Below are 21,142 nucleotides of genomic sequence, written 5' to 3'. Positions count from 1 at the left end.
GGCACAGGGATGCTCTCAATAAAATGAGGAGGAGCAGTGGATCCCATGCAATTCCCCCCCTGCAGCCCCTCCATGCCCCTGCCATGAGTGACAGTACTCTCCTGAGCTCCTCCTCAGAGAGGGCTTCCTCCAGTCAGGGAAGTACATAGGTATCCACACACTCTGCCTCTTCCTATTTATTGAAAAAATAGTAATCTGAAAAGCCTTTCCTCTCTGTATTGCTGTACAGTAGCAAAATGGTATAACTGCCCTGTGGCTCTGATGTATAGTCAGATTCCAGATGCAATAAATAGATTGAACAGTAGATTTCCACTAACCCACTCCCATTTAAGCTCAGGTGACAGACTATTCTTTTCCACTTATATGTTGATTTTTTCTTATGCAAACAACAGAGGATGGCACATGGGAAGAAATAAGGAGGATGTGGAACTGATTATTCTTTTTATCACCAGCTAATTCACCTTTTAAAACCTATGTACAATCTACAGTGGCTCTGAATATGGACTTACAGCATTGTGATGCCTGCCTCATATTTTGTCTGTTTGAATGTATTTATATTTAATCAGGGTACTGTGTATTTTTCCAGATTCTACCTTGCCTGCAGCTATGGCAGCAGCCTTTTAGAAGAGTCTTTTAAATTGTAATTAAATAAAACAAATAGAAACAGAAAAAGCACAGAAACTGTTAATGGAGGATGAGAGCATTCAGGATGTGAGAGGTGCTATTTTTCTGTGTTGACCTCTAATAATTTGCATAAACCACCTGCCTTAGTTTATCCAACTGTTAAATTGTTATAAGAGCACATTTTCCCCCCCAAGGGTTGTGGACAGAACTCATTAATGTTTCATAAACACTTTCAAATACTTATCTAAGATCATCCTATTCATAGAGGTTCACACTAATGAGATCTAGTAATGAAAGGTGAAAAACAAGTACTATTATAATATTATTTATTCGCTTACAAACGCAAATAATTTGACAGAGTATAGCCATCATGGCATCTTTACAATAAGGAATTTATAATAATTTTTAATTTAAGCATTATTTCTAACTAAAACCTCATTAATTCTGTAGCAATAACTGTGTTTTTTCCATTGACAAGCCAATTAAAATTCTGACACTGATAGAGATTCTGTAATTAAATTCTTTATAACACAGCTTTGCCTCTGATTTTTATCCATCTCCATGCACAGGGCTGCCTGTAGCTCCCAACAATGACTCGATGACCACACAGACCACCTGCAGTTTGTCCACTTCAGAATTGTGGAGATTTTAAAGATTTGCTACATGACTGAAGTTTTCCAAAGACCTATCTGCATAGTCAAAGGTGAGGTCTCTTCCAGACAGATTAAAATATTTTTTGTAGGATACTCGAAACTTTTCTTGAAAATGATCCCTGAAGGTAGTGCTTAGTGCCTTGTGGAGGAATGCTCAGTCTGGGCATCAGGCACAGGGTGAATATGCTCAGATAAGGTTTAAGGCTGCTTTGGTGAATATTGGTGGAATTATGATACCCAGAACTTCATAAATACACAAAAAAATATACTGTTTTCCAGTTTATTTTTTATTTGTTTGTTTGCAGTCCTAGGACTGCCTAGTAGATGTTAGTGCTGTTCACACAAGATTCCCCAAACAAGTCCTTATGGATACAGGGATCTGTGCAAAGATTTCCTTTCAATTTTATACGTATTTAAAGCCATAAATAAAGCAGGCTAGAAAAGGGAAGTTCTGCTCTGTAGGAAGTAATATATTCTTACTTGACTGCTCCTAGTGAAACATTTGAGAATGTGTGTTACATGAGACAGAAAAGCTGAAATGTTAACAGTGAATTTTTAAATGTTGTAGAAACTAATTTGCAACAAGATTTTAAATTAAATTTAATTTTAATCAAAATTAATTTAATAATTAATTTTAATTTTAATTCAAATGAAATTAATAAGTAGCTGCTGAATATTTTGGTTTATCTGAAGCTCTCCTTCCAACTGGAAAAATACAATAGAAATTGAAATACTGAATCCTGCTGTTGATTTTTGAGGCTATGTGATTTTGAACCACTCTTCTTAAAAATACCTTTCTCAAGGGGGCTTTTTTGGGCACAGGTGATGCACACAGCAGTGCAGAAGGACAGTTCAGCTCGGGTGCATAGCATTGTCCTCCAGTTGAGCCCTTCTGCCCCTGGCAGGGTGCCTAGAATTGACAGCCTGGAAATGCAAGCACCCGATTTAGAGGCTGTAAGGCTCCTCTTTACACATAAATAAAACACTTCACCATGGATTTTTCTCAGCTTCACATAATCAGTTTTTGCAATAGGAAGAAGATGATAAGGAAAGTAGCAGAGGATTTTGTATGGCAGAAAGAATGTTGTGATTACCCAGTAATGTTTCCTTCATTAATTGCTTGGGAAAAAAAATCTGTTTACAAAGGTAAAGAGGATTTACTGGGCTACCATGTAGCCACAGGGTATAAATACTTGAACAAAAGAAGAGAAAAAGTAAGTTTTAATTGTAGGTGCTTGATGTGCATTGGAAGCAAGGAAATAAAGTCCAGAATGAAAACTTTATTTGCCAGAAATCTGTATGTGAAGCACTGCTGAAAAGCTCTAGCTTTTCCAACTTGATTTACAAATGTGTTACCTGTTAACCTGAAATAGCTTTTGAGGGTTCTGAAGGTAATAATTAACATGGATTTTGCTGCTTTATGAATATTATTTGGGTTCTAAAGGTCTATGTGCTTTGCTATTAACCTACTGAATTCTATGGAATTTAAAAATGTGGGCCAGAGCTGGCCTTTTTTTTTTTTGAGTGGTTGAAAGCTGTGAATTTCTACTACAATGACCAGAAGAAAGTAACTGAACATAAGGGACATCTACAGATTTACAGACTGTGGACTATTAAAGATCAAACAACCCACTTCTTCCTAGTCAGCTATGGTGATACAGGTGATAAGTAACTTAGAGTGGGCCTTCCTTTCAAAACTTCTTCTCTTGTCTGTAAAGTACATGTGGCTTTTCCCATCTACATGGATTACTTTCTGAATGCTTATTTTTTAAGGAAACACAGAAGCAAAATGTTCCTTTGCAAGCCTCATGGAAAGAAGCTTTTCTTGAAAGTTTTCTATTTTGCCCAACACATTTTGAAGGTCTGCTAGATGTATCAACAACAAACAACATTGGATTGTGTTAAACAGGAGTTAAAAATACGATGTGCCCGTCCCAGAAACTGATCACATTGTTGATCTTCGTAACACAGCCATGGCACAATTGCAATAATTTTTTTTTCCTTTGGCTACAGGAGGTCCACAGCTCCTACTGACACCAGGAAATGGAAGTACCCTTAAGAGTATGCAGACATTGATCCAGATGCAGGAAAAAAATCCACCAGAGCAATTGAACCCTGCTCTAATGAAGAGATGGGATGAGACAGTGAAGGGCCCTGACTTTGCCCACGGCACCCACAGAGCCTGAGCTCCCAGTGAGCTGGAAGCTGCTGACTTGACAAAGCACTGTCAACCAAAAAGTGACAGCTGCTCCTGTCACATCTCATCTTTGCAGCTCAAGGACCAAAAGTAAAGAGAGAAGATCTAGAGAGGACGTCTTCTGAGTGTTTGACAGGGCCTGGCCATTTCATTGCTATTCTACCAACACACTTAATAAGGCTGTTGTCATTGAAACAAGAATTTGGAACTCAGTTCTCAAAAAAAAAAAATAAAAATGGAGCCATACAGGCAAGATTTTGGTTTTATTTGACACATTGTACTCTTATTGTACCAGAATAGCACCAATGGATTCAGTTGTGGGGGGAATATGGGACTGGGCAGCTTCCAGCATCGCTCACTGATGTTGTACACTGCTGGCTACACTGGTGAGCAGGCACCCAAACTGCAGGCTCTGAACCAGAAGGCACAGCTGGATGTGCCAGAGGAAGTCTGCCCCAGGTCCATGCCCACTCCTTCCCTCTTCAACATCCACATATTGTGTTAAGTTCTTCTGAGATGATTATATCCTATTACCTGAAGCCCTCATTACACACCTGATGACTGGAAGCTTCACTGTAACTTTTCCAAATCCCACTCCTAATTAACAAAGAAGGAAACCTAGCACAGAACTACTTTCTATGCCACTTTTTGCTGCCAGCAAGTCCAAAATGAGTCTTATCTGAAGCTTACAGATATAGCTTTGGGCTTAGGAGTGGCTTTAAAATTAATCTGAAAAAAATATATAAGAAGACATTAAAACTGGTATCTTGCCTCGTGAGAATACTGATGCTACTTCACTCACACTTAGAAATGTGTGGGCTGAGTGTACAATGTTTGCACTGAACACATCCCTGGTTGTGTGTAACCGAATTAAATGAATAAAACAAAGTGTTTTCTCTCTGTGGCACCCATTTTGCAAATCTTTTTAGAATCACCAGGCTCTTAAAGCACCTGCAGAGTCTCCAGGGGCCCAGACTGCTGGTGTTTCCAGCAGACGTCTTATGGACAACATCACTGAAAATCCTCTAAGCATAAGCCCATCCTGAAAACTACAATTTGCATTGAACTGTTTCAGGTCTGATATTACAGAACATCTTATAACTGGAGAAGGTGAGGACATTATGAGAAAAAGGGCTGGTCACAAGCTGCAGGCTGCATCGTGAATCAATGCTGATGACAACTATTTGTTAAACGTGTTTCACACTTAACAACAAACAACATAACATCCAAAACTGTCTGTTCATAGCTCACTGATCTGAATTTATTTAGCTAAATGTTTCCTATGATTTCTTTCAACATGGGAAATATGGCTTTTAGCACAGTTCTTATCAAAGGAATCAGGCTCTTATTTCTCATTAGCAGACTGAGTTCTCTGCTGTGTTAACTAGCAGATCCCTCCATTACCTTGTATTAATACCTCCAAAATCCTGTCAATGTGGTTACCTAAATCCAGTAAATGTGTACTAAATAGCAATGCTAACAATTTAACAATCTAGTTACAAGCAGTAAGTTACAAAAGAAGTAATTTCTGCCTTTCAATAATTTTCCCCTTAATGGTCTCATTAGTTTTTGTAGTTGGGCACAGCAGTTAATGGCCTCAACAATAAATCCTGCATAAATGAGATTTTAAAACTTCAAGGTAGATCAGTGCTACTGGTTTGTCTTGTTATTTTCTATGTTGACCTCTGCTACCTTTATTTAGGTCATTTTCCCTTAACTTTTAACTGTTTCAGAGTCTAACAAGGGATATCTAATTCTGAAATATTAAATCTGGATGATACCTATGCCAAACGAGTGCTCCAGGCTCTACAAAATGATGTAGAAAGACCTTCCAGGATTACAGTAGTTTAAAATCAGTAGTATTTGAAAACAGTGACAGTGAAAATATAGTTCCTTTTTATTAGTGTCTTGAACTTCTGGACTTTATTATTCAGGTCCTTCCAGCAGCCCTGTGAGGGCCAGAAAGCCCCTTTTCAAAAATAACACAAAGCCAACAGTTTTTATTTAATCATCTGACTTGAGCACCTGGGAGCTTAAGGAAGAGCAGCAAGGAAAACAAAAGTCACAATCAGAGCTCAAGGCTGGTAGCAATGTGTCTGACACAAAGACCCTTCTCGTGACTTTGGGATCAGTGTTCCACAATAATAACCAGATTAGTGATAAAGATCATTGCATTCTGTATTTCCTTTCTCTTGACAGCTTTCATATCTGATTCACTAGGGTGCTTACTGAGCCCAGGGGTGTTCAGCCAGTGTACAACTGGAGTAAAGCAGCCATGAATCATGCCCTCAAAGTGCTCTTTACCGCAGCCGCTAACACTTTATAATGTTGTCTAGAAATCCAAAAGAATGATTTAGTCAAACCACGGCTTCTATTTCATTTTTATTAAACCTGGCTCTCTGCCTAAACTCTTGGCATTTTGAACAGTGAATATATTGCTTTATCCATAACATTTGTAACCTTCATTGATCCGTTCAGGTAAAAGCACCAAGTAAAAGTCCTTTATTATTGATGTGGAAAATATTACTTCTCCATTGCTTTTTGTCCACAAACACCTGTCACTTTTTCCTGACAAATCTCCTTAAGGTTTTTGTTCTGGGCCTAGAAATCCCATCCATGGTTATTTTGTGGGATGGAGTTGTTTTTCCATATAAATCATAGCATATTTTGGTTTGAAAGGGACTGTCCAAGGTCATCTGGTCTAACCCTGAGCAGGGACATCTCCAGGTTCAACCTGACCTTGAAAGTTTCCCAGGATGGGACACCTGTCACCTCTCTGGGCAACCTGTGCCAGTGTTAATTGAACTTTGAGCGGTTAAATTAACACTGGTTCACAGCACTTTCCCCACACCTCAGCTTTGAGTACAAAAATTTTGCACAAACACAGCTTACTGTGGTCACTCATTTTCTCAGAACAAAGTGATCTTTTCCTACAGCTTTGGGGGATCCCTTGCCAGGGTTCCCATTGCATTCACTGCAGCAGCACTACCCCAGGGTGAGCATCCTTCTTGAGAGCACAGCAGGTCTGCAGCCTGCTCCTCCCAGTGTGTGCATATTTCCCAGAGGAAAGTAAATTGTCAGCAGAGCTTGTTGAGCAGAGCTTTGTTTTCTGATTTTATCACCCCTGTTTTTATTGCCCCCTGCCCCTCCTCTCCTGGTGCCACAGGAGCTGAGCTCCCCCCAGCAGGTGCAAACACCTGCACCTGCCCCGCAAGGTGTGGGTGTAATATCATGGCTAATGACTTCCTGATTTTTCTTTTCTCTGCATGATGTCTCTAGCCCCTGTATCTGACAGTTCCAGCAGTGTAAGCAATAATTTTCCTACCTGACACAAGTCCCATGACCCAGCTGCAGCCTGGGGAAGGTTGCTCTGTGCCTCTGCCCTGCCAGGGCTGCTATTCCAGCACCCTTTTTGCTCTTATGGCTTCTGAGGCAGAAGAAGCCTCTCAAGGTTTTCGGTCAGTGCATGGCTGTCATATTTCATTTTGCCTAATACTCATCAAAGTGATACCTTTGACAAGTGCATTTTCCTATGCCATTTGTTGATTCCTCCTCTATAATTCCACCTGCTGGGGCCTAAAGTGTCACCACATCAGTCACAAGGGCACAGAAATTTTCACTGGGTATTTTCTGTGTCTGTGTACAGTTGGGGTTTTTTTACTTAGCATTTAAAATTATTATAGCTTATTATTTATACATGTGTCTTTGGTGTGCATGAGTATGCAGTTGCCATTTTTATTATTTGTTCATTCCCATCTGGATCATGTGTTAACTTTGTGTATATTGGTTTTCATATTGAGGGTGATATCATTCATCCCTGTACAAGCATGGTGTGTGGGTCTGAGTGCATGCAAGCAGCTTATTTTATTCATGTCTTCTTCTATGTGCAGCATGTCTGTGTTACACCAAGATGAGCTAATGCTGTGGTTTGTTCTTCTGCACGCAGCACATCTCTGTCTGCATATTAATATTTCTCTGCACCCTGATGATTTAATCATGTATTAGGGAAGGAAGTCAGCACTGCTACCCAGTGGAGAATATTTATTTTAGGTTTCCATTTTCAGAATTTATTTCAGGATGATTCTCCACCATTATGAAAGGGGAAAAAATTAGTCCACTTGGCTAAGCTATTTACTCATATTGGGAGCAGTATTTTGCTCCCGCTGTACTAAAGAATATTTCTGGATCCAGTGGGGATGGATCCACCTCCCCTATTGATGGCCATTGCAAAGTCAGGCTACTCCAAGCTCATCATCATGGCTCCTTCTGCAGTCAGTGGAAAAAACCATACAGATGTATAGATTCCCTCTGTAGACAGCCCATCCTACCACAGATGTCTAAAGCTGTGAGAGGACCCCTGCCCAGGGGCAGGTGTTTGTAGCAGCCCATCAAAACTTGCTGGGGTTTGCAATGCTCATGTAGGAGGAGAGCTTTACTCCCATCTTTGTCTGATGAGGTGAATCCTGGCACTCCAGAAAAGCAATACTAGCTGAACTGAACGTGTCAGTTTTTATGTTTCACGACTACAGTTGTTCTTGCTAGCAGGTTTTTCAAGTCTAGACATGACCCACACTGGATGAAAGGTATTAAAGGGAGTGGACTAGAATATGTAACCTATAAACAGCAAAGACATTTAAAAGCATAGATCCTAGACTAACCCCAAAGCTAATGAAAACCAAACCCCTTGAATTTATGAGCTGAAGAATCAACCCACAGGTGAATGATGATTATCTTCCAAATGTAGAAATCATCTGAATTTTAGCGAAGGTCAAGACCAACAGCTAATGTTTGTATTACGCTGTTTCTGCTGGTCAAACAGGTCATCAGCACTACAGCATTGCTGAGACTGACATGGAATTTATAGTAGCTATCCCCAAAGAAGCTTGAAGATGCTGAGTAAAAACAGTACAATCCAGGCAATAATCAATTAATACTCAATTTTGGATGACTTCTCCAAGAGAACTGGGAAAAGATAAAATTCAAGGTGAAACCTGCTGCATATTGTAGCTATTAAAACATAAAACAGACACAGATTTGAGCTTAACAAAACTACAAGATGTCTGTTATGCAGTGGAACTGGAACATCAAAAGGGTCTCAGAAGTATAATAACATACTCAAATTTGAACAAAAGGGAAAGAGATGAGCTTTCTCTTTTTGGGCTTTGATACTCTTGAGATAATCAGTAATTTGATGGATCTAGGGAAGCACACATTTATAGAACAGAAAGGTTTTTTATGAGTATCAGGTTGCTGATATACATAAAATTTACAGAAGTGGGTTTCTATGTCCCAAACCTCTCCTCTTAAGTGGTTTTTTTAATGTGTGATCACTTTACAGCTTATCTCTGTGCAGAGTCCCAGAATGATAGAATTTGAGGAAAAATAACTGCCAACACCTAATTTAAAGGGCTGAGAATTTATTATTTTTTTTTTTTTTTAGAATGTCACTGGACTTGGGTGGAGCTGAACCCAACTGTTTTAGTAATACTGTATTGGATTTCACTGGTTTTACTAACAAAAATGTAGAAATGCTTCAGATTATTACTTTTTTCCAGGGCAGTAATGGTTGATCAGTGTTAGGATGCCTTATAGCTGTAGCTTTTCATTGTATTCTTTGTTCTTCCCCTCCTCCAACATCCCATGACCCTTGATTCCTCGGTGTCCCTGTCTTCAGAGATCTATAGCACTCTATTTCCTTCCTACCAAGCTGCATCTTCTTTTGCTCTTAGACTTGGACCTGAGAGTGTAAAACGAAGTAAAGACACATAACCTAACAATTCTCTCTCTTCTGTTCTTGAGTGTCAGCAGTACCTCTGCTCTCTCTTTTATATCTTATCTTTAATGCTGTCATGCCTCACTAAGAGGGCTTGACTCATGGGTTGGACGCTACTGCTTTTGGTGATGACTTGTTACTTTTTTTTTCCCTTCTGTTTATCACGTCTGAGTGAACTCGACAGCATTCAGTCACTGCCAGAATGTCAACACTGGACCCAGACTTCTTTGTGCTCAGAACAAATGTGATCTTATCTTTCCAAGTACAGCATCTAAAAGCCTACTTTTCTCTGCTTCTTTCCTCTCCACATCAAATATGCCTCAGTTTTTTCCTGGAGAGATGACACTGGCCCTGGGGAGAGGGGATTTGGCTCCTTTGCTCACTTGCTGTGCTGCCCTTCAGTGGAGATGCCAGCCTGGGAGTAGCAGTGATGTTGGTGTTGGGATGTGGCTTTCAGCAGAACTGGAATGGCTGTTTCCCATCTGGTTCAGAGCAGCTGTCAGAGACAACGAATGCCAGTATCCAACAGCAGGAGCCTGTTTTTGTTGTGTGTGCTTGTTTGCATTGTGCACGTGTAACTTCTGAACTGCCTCTGTGCTGGGAAGCAGCTCTTCTCCTTGCTAATGGATGCTCATATAAAGGTACTTATAACCTGTGCTGTGGTCTGCAAACTATAGCTGGCATTGCCCTGGCTCACTAGCTAGAAGACCAAGTTAATGTGTAAGACTCAAAGTAATTTAATGAACTATTAACTGGAAATACACAGTATTTATATTTTGCAAAGGGAACTGGGAGAGAAGCCAACTTGGCATTTTAACTAAGAATCAAAAAGGACTGTGATAAATCCTTAGTTTAACATATAACATGACCCAATGGCTAAGGCATCAGCTATGATGTGTGCTCACATAGGAAGCACCCAAGGGAAGCAGGCTCCCTGCAGGATAGTCCTTCTGCAAGGACACCATGTTTTCAAGTATTATAGAACCATTCTAAAGCCTGTAGCAAACCCACAAAATGGAAACAGGTTTAAAACTTTCCCTAACAGAACATTTTCAAATAAAAAAGTGTACGTCTTCTGGACAGCAGGTCAGTTTGAAAACTAAGGAAAAGTGAGGATCATTTCAAAACTGATCATAGGGGAGGAAAGAAACCTAAATAGGTGAGTCACATTAAAAACTAGTGCTGCTTGTCTAGAATTCTGGACAAGTCTGTGAAGTTTTAGTTACCTCGAGTACTGACTGGGTAACAGGGCCAGCCTTCCAGCAGTTGCTCTTGCCCATCTGGCTGAGGCACTCTGTGTGCTTGGCCAGAACCTGAAAGCTTTCAGGGCTGCTGGTGTGTGGCATTTAACCAGGGGGAGCAGCTGTTCCTTGTTGGAGAGCCAAGATCTTGCCCAGTCCCCAACTGAGAGCTGTCATATGACATAGCCCCACAATGGAGATAATAATGCCTGCCCTTCCTTAGAAATTATTTTGAGATCTGCCAAAGAAAAGGGCCTATTCAAATGCAAAGCCTGATGCTTTAATTTATTAATAGATAATGTGCCAGAGTCACCAATCTGCTCCTGGTGCCTAGTGTGGCTTTGAGAACAGAGGATCTGCTTGCTTGATTGAACCCAGCTGGTGAGTTGAGGCCTAGGGCTGTTTTGTGATATTGGAAGGAGAAGCAAACAGCCAGATGTTAACCAGCAACTACTCAAGCTTGGTGTTTTCCTGCCCATTATTCCTCTAAAACTAGAGCAAACATGGGAGTGCCACCAGCAGCACCAGTGCTTCTGGTGCAGAGGGCTGGGCATCTCAGAACACTGCTGTTACCCTAAAGGAGCTCATATGCTTGCAAAAAGTAGCAATTACAGATAAAACAATGATCTCCCATGGGAAATATATTTTATCTACTCCACAGGATCCCATAGGAATTCTGTGCTGTAGCAAGCTCCTGGCAGGACCTGTGGCCCTGTGGAGAGAGAAGCCCATGCTGGAGGAGGAGTGTGAGAAGTCCTCTCAACAGAGGAGAAAGGAGTGGCAGGCACAACATGTGATGACCTGACCACAGCTCTCATTCCCCATTTGCCTGTGCTGCTTGTGGATAGGAAGCAGGGAATTCAGGAATTAAGTTGTGCCCAAGAATAGAAGGGGTTGGCAGGAATATGTTTTAAAAATTCATTTTATTTCTTTATTTCTTATATTCCTGCTCTGATTTGACTGATAAGAAATTCAGTTAATTTCCCCAAGCTGAGTTTGTTTTGCACATGACATTAATGGGTGATCTCTCCCTGTCCTTATCCTGGCCCATAAGCCTTTTGTATTTTGTCTCTCTAGCAGAGAAGGAGAGTGGTAGAGAGGCTTTGGTGGATACCTGGCATCCAGCCTGGGTTAACCCCATATAGCCTCAGAAGCACAGCATTAAAGGGTTCACCTGATGCATTATCTTTACTTCAGCCACTACCTGGCATCTCTAGAGCTTCTAGCTCAGTCCAATCTCAACAAAGATTTTCAGGAAAGACAGGTGGGAAAAAAAAAAAAGGTTTTTTCAGTCTTGCTCTAGCTTTGTCTCTCTTTGTCTCTCTGCTATGAATGATTAACAGGTGTGTAAATTTGTGCCTTCCTATTTTGTTTTTGGCTGCTCTTTCCTGGTGTGGAAACCCTGCTACTGATTTCAGTCAATCCATGGTTCACACTGCTTGATTCTTTTTTGCTGTCCTCAAGGGAGTCTTTCCACAGAATCATAGAATTACAGAATGTCCTGATTCAGAAGAGACCTTAAAGATAATATAGTTCCAACTGCCCTGCCATGGGTAGGGACAACTTCCATTAAACAAAGTTTCTCAAAACCTCACCCAATGAACACTGCCAGGGATGGGACATCCACAACCTCTCTGGGCAACCTGTTCCAGTGTCTCACCACCCTCAAAGTAAAGAATTCCTTCCTAATATCTAATGTAAACCTTCCTCTTTCACTTAAAGCATTCCCCCTTGTCCAGACACTACATGACCTTGTCAAAAGTCCCTCTCCAGCTCTCTTGTAGGCCCCCTTCATGTGCAGGAATGCTGCTGTGAGGTCTCCATGGAGCCTTCTCTTCTCAGGGCAGAACACCTGCGAGTCTCTTGGCCTGTCTGCATAGGAGAGGTGCTCCAGCCCTCTGACTGCCTTCCCGGCCCTCCTCAGGACTTGCATCGTGTGTTTCTTATGTTGGGTTATATCCAATCACGTTCCCTTTTACACTTGCAGTAACAGATGACTTTTTGAAGCAGTCCTATTAACATGAAAGCAGAGGGTATGTTTCTACCCACAAAATGGTTGACAAACTTTATTTTATCAGATGAAATATAAATGGAAGTAATTTTACTAATGTGCTTTTACCAAGCTGTCTCCTTAAGCTGCTATGTTACAGTCCATTTCTTTTGATTTCTCTTATTTAGAATTGATTCCTCACCTTAGGATTTTTTCCTGTAGCATTTTTATCCCAGACATACTGTAAAGTGATGGATAATTTTAAATGCTTCCTTTGCACCTCGTAAGTTCGAGAGAGCACAGCGGAGCACTGCAGCTAGATGATGTACAGCGGGGTGTTTTGGAACATAGAGGAAGGGCTTCAGCAGGACCAAGTGATTTCCCCTGGGAGCTCCAGAGCGGACCCGGCCGGGCTGTGGGCCAGGAAGGCCGGGAGGGCCGGGAGGTGGCAGCCTCGGCTCGGCAGAGCCGCCTCGGCTCCGGGCGCTCCCCCTCCTTAGACACAAAAATAAAACATTGCGTTGCCATGGATTTAAAGGAGAACCGAAGGGGTATTGTCAGGGAAAGGCTTTGCCTGGCTGCCCGGGCGGTTCCTGCGGCCGCTCTCAGGGAGAGGGAAGCGGGATGGCAGCGAGGGAGCCGCGGGGAACGCGCCGGGCCTGGGGAGCTCGGGGTGACCCATGAGGGGCCGGTTTCCATCGCGGGCAGGGCAGTGTCGTTCGTGAGGGCAGGAAGAAGAGGATCACTGGGGCAAATCAGGAGAGGAAAAGAGAAAGCATTAAAATCAGTCCTGTTTGCTTAGCTCTCTGATTGCTAACACCTTTTAATGATGTTCTCTCTCACTGTGGGGTGGATTTTCATTGGCTTACTTCACTTTCCATTGAAGTAACTCGGAAAATTCCAACAGTTTTGCTGGAAACAAATTCCCATAATCTGGGATTCTCTGAAGTGTTCTTCCTTTCCAAGAAACATAATCCTTCTGTGATAGAGAGAGTTCCATCATCTGCAGAGCCTTAATGCATCACTTTTAATGCTGAAAATGTACCACACCAGAAATAATACCCAGTGCAAATGTGATTATACACCGAGCTCCCTACTCAGATTAAATTGCACATTTTAAATATCTTGCAATATTATTATTTCATCTTTAATTTCATTTATTTGCCTGACATTTGAAATTTATTGAACAGTCCAAGTTACACTCAATTTAATTCACTGTCTTCAGTGAGTTTACTTATATAGTGATTTTGGTTGGCTGTCTTTAAACAGAGATTTGCACTTCTAATTAGCAAATTCCTGGAGCTGTAAATGCTTTTCTTGATTTTTCTTACCTCCACCGGGCTGCTGTGAATTGACAGAATCACTCAGAAAGCAAAGCTATTTTCGGGTGTCTCCCTGGTCAATAAGGAAAAATGTTCCTCTTGCAAAAGAAAACTGTTTCTCTTCTGCATGAGTCATGACTCTGCTTGTATGCACAGAGCAAAAGATTTCCAGCTTCTCAGGCCTCACTGGCATTTGGGGTAGGATTCAGCCAGCCAAGATTCACATGTGGAAACTAAATATGGTCATAGGGTTACACTCCCATTTTTTGCCCATTACTCAGGCTTCTGCATGGTGTATTTCAGTGCCTACTCCCTTTCTGCTCCTGCAGATCTCCCTCTGCAGTGATAGTTTACTCTGTGGATACTGCTAGTAAGATCTTAGACAGCACCAGTTACAAAAAACTGGTGTATTTCATCTGCTTGGAGTACTGTATAAAGAGAATCTGTAGTAATCCTCGGAGGAAAGCTAAAAGCTCAATATCTTTATAAAACTTCAGGCTACAGGGTGTAATCTTAAGTCTTACTTGAGCTTTCAGCTGTGATAATCACCACAGTTTTCATGACAGAACCTGCCAAAAATAGACAAACATGAGGGAAAGAACATGTTGTTTTTTTGAAAACAAAACAGCCCATGTATTTTCAGCAACAAGTCAGAGAGACATTTCTTATAATTATATATAACATTGGAAGGGTTCTGATGTCATGGAAGTCAGAAAAATACATCCTAAATTATACCACATTTCACTATGGAGGTTAATCAGCCTGACAGTGCCATTTTTAGGTTCCAGTAAGGATGTTCAGCCCCTGCTTGGGACTGCTCAGCAAGTGTGGCTGTGGAGGCACAGCGAACACAGGGTACTGGGGTGTCCCAGCTGTGCGCTGCTGTGACCCCAGACACAGCCCCACAAAGCACTGTCCCTGTCCCACCAGCTCTCAGGGGCCCTCCCAGCCAGCCCCCTGTGCGAGGGGCAGGGGTTTTGATCTCAGACTCTGGGCTCACTTTTGACTTCCTTAAGGGCTCCATGTTCTCCTCTCATCTTCTAAGCTATTCTGTGCTGCCTGGAGACACAAACTGCAGTGCAACCACAGTGGAAAGCTGATTTCTGTGTAGGACCTACTTCCCACCTTCAACTTCCATTCAGAATTCTGTGCAGAATAGTAACAGCACCATGACCAAAGATTTCTATGAATTAGGCCCGTTTTCAGCAAAGCTTTTACATAGTGTCAAATTTATAAATTCTCCAGGAAATTATATGAGATCAGATTTGATTAAAACAGGTTTATGGTCAGGCTGGATTACGATTTGGTCAGGAGATATTTTATTACCTGATGAATTACGCTTACCCTGTATAACCTCTATGGGACTTTGTGGCTTGCTGCAGTACTTTTACTAGAAACAAAACCCAATGTTTTGCAATCGCTGTTGTGGCCACATGGATTAGAACCATTGAACTAGAAATATGTTCTACAATTTTTTTCAGCCAAACATTTAAAATTACACTTATGCTTTTCTGCTTTTTGTTGTGTTTAACTACAAAATCGTTACAGTAGAAGAAATGAAAAATAAATTACTCTAACTTTAATTAGATAAATACAGCTCATTTCCACAAGAAATACCACACAATAGAGAACAATGAAGTTTGAATTCACATCTGGCTATGCAAAAAAAAAAATTCCTGCATCTTATTTCTTTACCATGAGAACCAGCCCTTTGAAGAGACCTAGGATAGGCAATGCTGCAGGGCAAAATGAAAGTGTTTCTACTGTCATGTGTACCAATATTTGTTCTGGAAGCAGACAGCTCTTTTTGTGAGAACTATTCCATTTCATGCCCCTTTCCAAGATTATTGAACTGGCTTTAGAAATATTCAGACATGCCTTATGCCAAGTATTTGCACCTGTTACATTCTTTATGCAAAATTAAGTCACTGACTGTAAAGGTCCTAAGGGACTTATGTTCTGCCTCAGAAAATCATTTGGTGTTTATACATATGAAATTTGATAGTGTGTGCCATGAAAATCAATCAGCATGACTGCTCATCTGGGCCTCGACTACCCACCTATCCTTGGATGACAAATAATCTGGTGTTTCTATATTCATATAAGATAAAAGTATTATTTTTTAACAGATTTTCATAGATAGCAGTGTTTGTTAACCCAGAAGGACAGCTTAGTTTTGAGAAGCAATTTAAAATTTGCATTGGATGTGACTCTTGGAGCCATGGCAAGTAGCACCATATACTGAATAAACTGGATCTAATACATTGTGATCTGATCACAAAGCCATTACCTGTCTGGAATTTAGAAAAATAGTCCCAGAACTCAACACAGAGCAATAGAATAGACTTTTTTAGTCACATTTTATCTGGTTTCCTTAAAGAAATAAAGTCTTTTTGCTTCTAGTTGGTGTTTGTAAGTGGAAACAAAAATAAGTGCAAGCTATGAGACGTTTATGAAGTATTATTGAGCAGGGAGAAGAACAAGAGTGCTTTTATTACTCCTGAACTTGGCATTGGTGAGGTCACACCTTGAGTGGGCCTTCGGCTCTGGGCCTCTTGTGAGAGGAAGGATTTTGAGGTGCTGGAAAAGAGGGGAAACAGAGATGGTGAAGAGTCTAGAGAGTGGGTCATATGAGGAACAGGAATGGCTGAAGGAGCTGGGATTGTTTGGCCTGGAGAAAAGGAGGCTCAGAGGAGATCTTGTTGCTCCCTACAACCACCTGAAAGTAGGATGAGCCAGGTGGGATTGGCCTCTTCTCCCAGGGAACCAGAGACAGGACAAGAGGAAATGGCCTCAAGCTGCACTAGGGGAGGTTCAGGTTCGACAGCAGGAGGAATTTCTTCCCTAAAAGGGAGGTCAAGCATTGCAACAGGCTGCCCAGGGAGGCGGACTCACCATCCCTAGAAGTGTCCAGGAGATGACTGGATGTGGCATTTAGTGCTGTGGTTTGGTTGATATGGTGATGTGTGATCAAAGGTTGGACCCAGTGATCCTTGAGGTCGTTTCCAGCCTAACTGATTCTATTATTCTATTTGCATGAGCTTTCTATCCAGAATCACCTACATAACTGCTGGAAGCTCCTGCTGAAATGGAGGCAGACTAGAACAGAGATTAGAACACAAATGGAACAATGACTTTTTTAAGATTCCTGCAAATTGTAGACCTCCTTCAAGATTCGATGAGCAAATATGGAGGTGACTTTGGAGGCAAAGAAATACCTTGAGCTGAAGCTGTTGAACAGAGAAGCATGGCTCTGTGAATTCTCTGTAGGTGTCATGAAACAAGTGGGGTAAGGCTGAGCATTCCTATCAGCCAGCAACATGTCTGTGTGAATGAAGGAATTCACAGATGTTGGGGTGGTGTAATACTGATGGTGAAATAAGGAGAAGGGCTAGCTGGAATCCCAGTAATGACCAAAAACTGGCAATAGTTGAAGGCAGTACCATGGCTGTGATGGCTGTGAAACTAAGTAAAATGTTTAGTGCAAAGAAATAAAGATAGAGCCTTTAATTTTCGTTGTTACAAATAAATGATTAATTCATCTTTTTAAATTGTTCCCCATTTTGTTTTACTTTTCCTTGTGTCTACAAAGGCTTAGTGTTCTAAATGAGAAATTTTTCTTATCAAGAGAGTCAGGGTTCTGCATCCCTACAATTCAAGCTGAGGATTCAGACTGAATCCTTTTTGTTATTGCTAAGAAGAATCCCTCTACGTTTTAGCCTAGTTCTAGTTGCCATCAGCAATAGAGTTTCTTTGAGTCTCAGTTCTCAACAATCCATAATGCAACAGGTCATTGATAATGATGTTTGGCGGTTCTTTTTTTTATTTTTTAATTAATTTTGGATGAGTACCCACCAGCACAGTTTCAACTGTAATTTTTTTAGTCTCTCAGCCAGGAAGGAGTAAACTGATACACGGAGATGTCCAAGTTTTTTGAGAACTCTGCAACAGAAAGGCTTTTCTCAATATACTGAATAGCTGGCTTTAACCTCTCTCTGCTGAACACTGGTATTTGCTAAGACAACTCTGCAACCTAGAGGACTAAATCTGTATTTTCAGTGGTCTCCTTCAAGGAGTTTTTTTAGGCACATACAAATGAATTTTTATAACTATAGAGATGATGCTCTAAACACACTCAGGTTCAGACCAAAATCTTGCTAAAATATGACAAAAACTGTTCCAGTTTTTAATCTCTAAGCATCTTTATTTCATGGATTTCTTTGGACTGTTTCAGCACAAATAGAACGAAACTGGCACAATTCTAGCTGTTTCCAGGTGTAATTGAATCATTAATCATTGTCTAGCAGAGTAAGAACACCTGCTTTTGTTAAGACAGCTGACTTGACAATTATGTGTACCATTTGAATGGGAGCAGAAATGTCATGAAATAAGGAGATAAGTTAGAGGTAGGAACTGAAAAAAAGGTATGAAAAGTCATCCCATTCCTTTTTTCCTTTCAGAAATCTCCATCCATCCCTTTCAGATGGAAGCGTGTCTGCTGTGCACAGCTTTGTGTCATTCCTTGAATATAAGGGGCAGATCTGAGATCTCTCACCACTTGCTCTTTGTATAGGATATACCTGCTCCTTTTGATCAGATTTTTTTTCATTGCACCAACTAGTTTGTTTCTATGGGTCAGTTTTTTCACTTGGGATTTTCTTCCAGGAGGGTTTCTGGCAACATGTACACCTGGGCAAGCTACATCTGGAGCTTTGGTTCCTGGACATCAGCAGGCTGAATGTTTTGATGACTAATAGTCACAGATGAATGCCTATATTCTGATAGTTGCCAAAAAGTTATACAACTCTAGAGTCCTTCATCCTTTAAGGCTACTCTGAGTGAATCCTCTGGTGTAAAACATTTTCTAGCTTGGAATAAATAGCCAGGAAAAGGCTGTCAATGCCCAGATGCACTGCAGGGCTACTCCACAACCTGGATAAAGGTTCAGAGATATGATCAACTGAGGTCACAGTTATGACAGACTTATATCTAAGTTAGTCCCTGGGTGCCAACAAAACTCTTGAGAAATTCTGGCAGTCTGTAGAACAGCCTTCAGCCTAGAGTGCTAGTGTTTCAAGCTGGAAAACTGTTATCTCTAGAAGTGCTGGAACTGGAGACCGTAATGCCTTTATTCACCTCTGATAACCACTGATAACCACTTGATAGAAAGGAAAATCTGAAGACTTTAGATCAACAGTGGTGTCACACAGCTCAGGCAATGCCTTTAAGGTGACCTGGCTCCTGTTGGAAGCCATCATGCCACATCAGCTGTGTGTGCTTAGTTCCTTCAGAGCACACCACCGGTCTTGCAAAAAATGGATTCACAGTAGTCAGCAAACTGAGAGGTGAGCAGCTGAAGTTTACACCTGGGAGTGCAGTGAGAGGAGTTTAAATCTCCTGTCTTAAGGAGTGAGATGTTTGACTACAAGCCTCAGGAGACATTATTTCCCAGCACTTGTTAGGGTTCCTGAGAGCATTTATCATCTCCAGCTCCTACAGGAGAGGGTCAGATAGAGTAGCACTCCTTAATACCTCCCTGCATTGTGTATGTGTAACCTGAGCACCCTTTCAGTGAGTTTTAATGACAATAATGGGCCAAGGAAATTCAGGTTCTCAGAACAAAAGCAAACCACCTACTAGAATTGAGCCTAGGCACTGTGGATTGCATCTTGAATCAACACTAAAATTTGCTTTGACTATGAGAGAAGGCACAGGCTTGTAATGAGTATAATCACTATCTGCCCACTTGTGCTGTCCTTAGAATCACAGAATAATTAAAACTGGAAAAGAGCTCAAGAATAATGATTCTTGAGTCTAACCATTGACCAAACACCACCACATCAACCAGACCAGAGAACTAAGTGCCACATTCAGTCATTTCTTGAACACTTCCAAGGATGGTGACTCTACCATCTACTTGGGCAGCCTGTTCCAATGCTTGACCACCCTTTCAGTGGAGAAATTATTCCTGATGTCCAACCTGAACCTCCCCTAGTGCAGCTTGAGGCCTTTTCCTCTTGTCCTGCCTCTGGTTGACTGGGAGAAGAGGCTGAACCCACCTGGCTACAGCCTCATTTCAGGTGGTTGTAGGGAGCAGTAAGGTCTCCCCTGAGCCTCCTTTTCTCCAGGATAAACAACCCCAGCTCCCTCAGCTGTTCCTCACTCTCTAGGTGCTTCACCAGCTTCACTGCCCTTCTCTGGACTCACTCCAGCCCCAAATTGTCTTTCATGCAATGAGGGACCCAAAACTGGGCACAAGACTCGAGGTGTGGCCTCACCAGTGTTGAGTACAGAGGGGCAATCATTTCCCTAGTCCTGAAGGCTAATTTTTATATAAACGGCTTAGTAATAGCAGTTACAAATTTGGTGAGAATACTGTGCATTTATATTTTCACAGTTAACAAATGTACATTTTACCATTATGCCTTCAGAAGGCCCTAACAGAGCAAAGCATCTTGGAGACAGGATGTGCTAGTTGTACTATACGATTGAAATTTTAATTAAAAGTTCTACAGAAAAGAACAAGATAGAAATAAAAAACCCGTGTCACACGGTGTCCCAGTGTCAGATAACATGAAATGAAAAAGTCAGGGTTTGTAAGACATAAATGAGGATAACAAAGGTGTTCTATCTTAGCAAAGACTTTTATTCTGTGCTTCTTTCCTCCTCCTCAGGACATGAGGAAACAAAAGGATGCAGCACACACAAGGCAATGAAAGCAAACAAGTGAACAAAGACCAGCTCCAGTTAGATCTAAGTGAGGGTTAAAAGGTAGCTTGGGTGCAGATATGGAAATTCTCCATCATTATTAAAAGCCTAAGGTTTGTCTTTGTATTTTGTTGCAACTTCATTTCAATAAGTACATTTTAAAGAAATATTCTGTATTTAGTTCTCAGTCAAATTCCACAGGTCAACCACACAGCAAGACAGTTCACATGCTCTCAGCACTTGGGTACTTCAACTTGTTTGAAGTGCCCAGCTCTCCCATAAGAAGAAACACAGGAAACATAATTCAAACTACATGGCAAAATCTAAGAACTGGTGGCTCAGAGGATGAAAAGAGTGACAAATGACAGCCACAGAAGTTTTCTGGTAAGAGGAAAAACTATATTGAGCCCACCTGAACGCACAGGTCTTGAGGCAGTTTATGACACTGACTTGTATCTAGCAGAGTGATGCTGGCACATTTACAGCCAAGCCAAGAAACTGCCTGGTGTCCCTGTCCAACACCTAATGTCTAATCCTCTACTTGACAAACCTGGATCTTGCCAAGGGGTGTACCTTGGCTATGGCCTAAGTGTTATGGCAGGAGCATGGATATGAGATCCAGCCTCAGCACAGC

Source organism: Zonotrichia leucophrys, chromosome 1A (genome assembly GCF_028769735.1).
Source record: "Zonotrichia leucophrys gambelii isolate GWCS_2022_RI chromosome 1A, RI_Zleu_2.0, whole genome shotgun sequence".
Lineage (NCBI taxonomy): Eukaryota > Metazoa > Chordata > Aves > Passeriformes > Passerellidae > Zonotrichia > Zonotrichia leucophrys.
Note: the sequence above shows the minus strand (reverse complement) of the source record.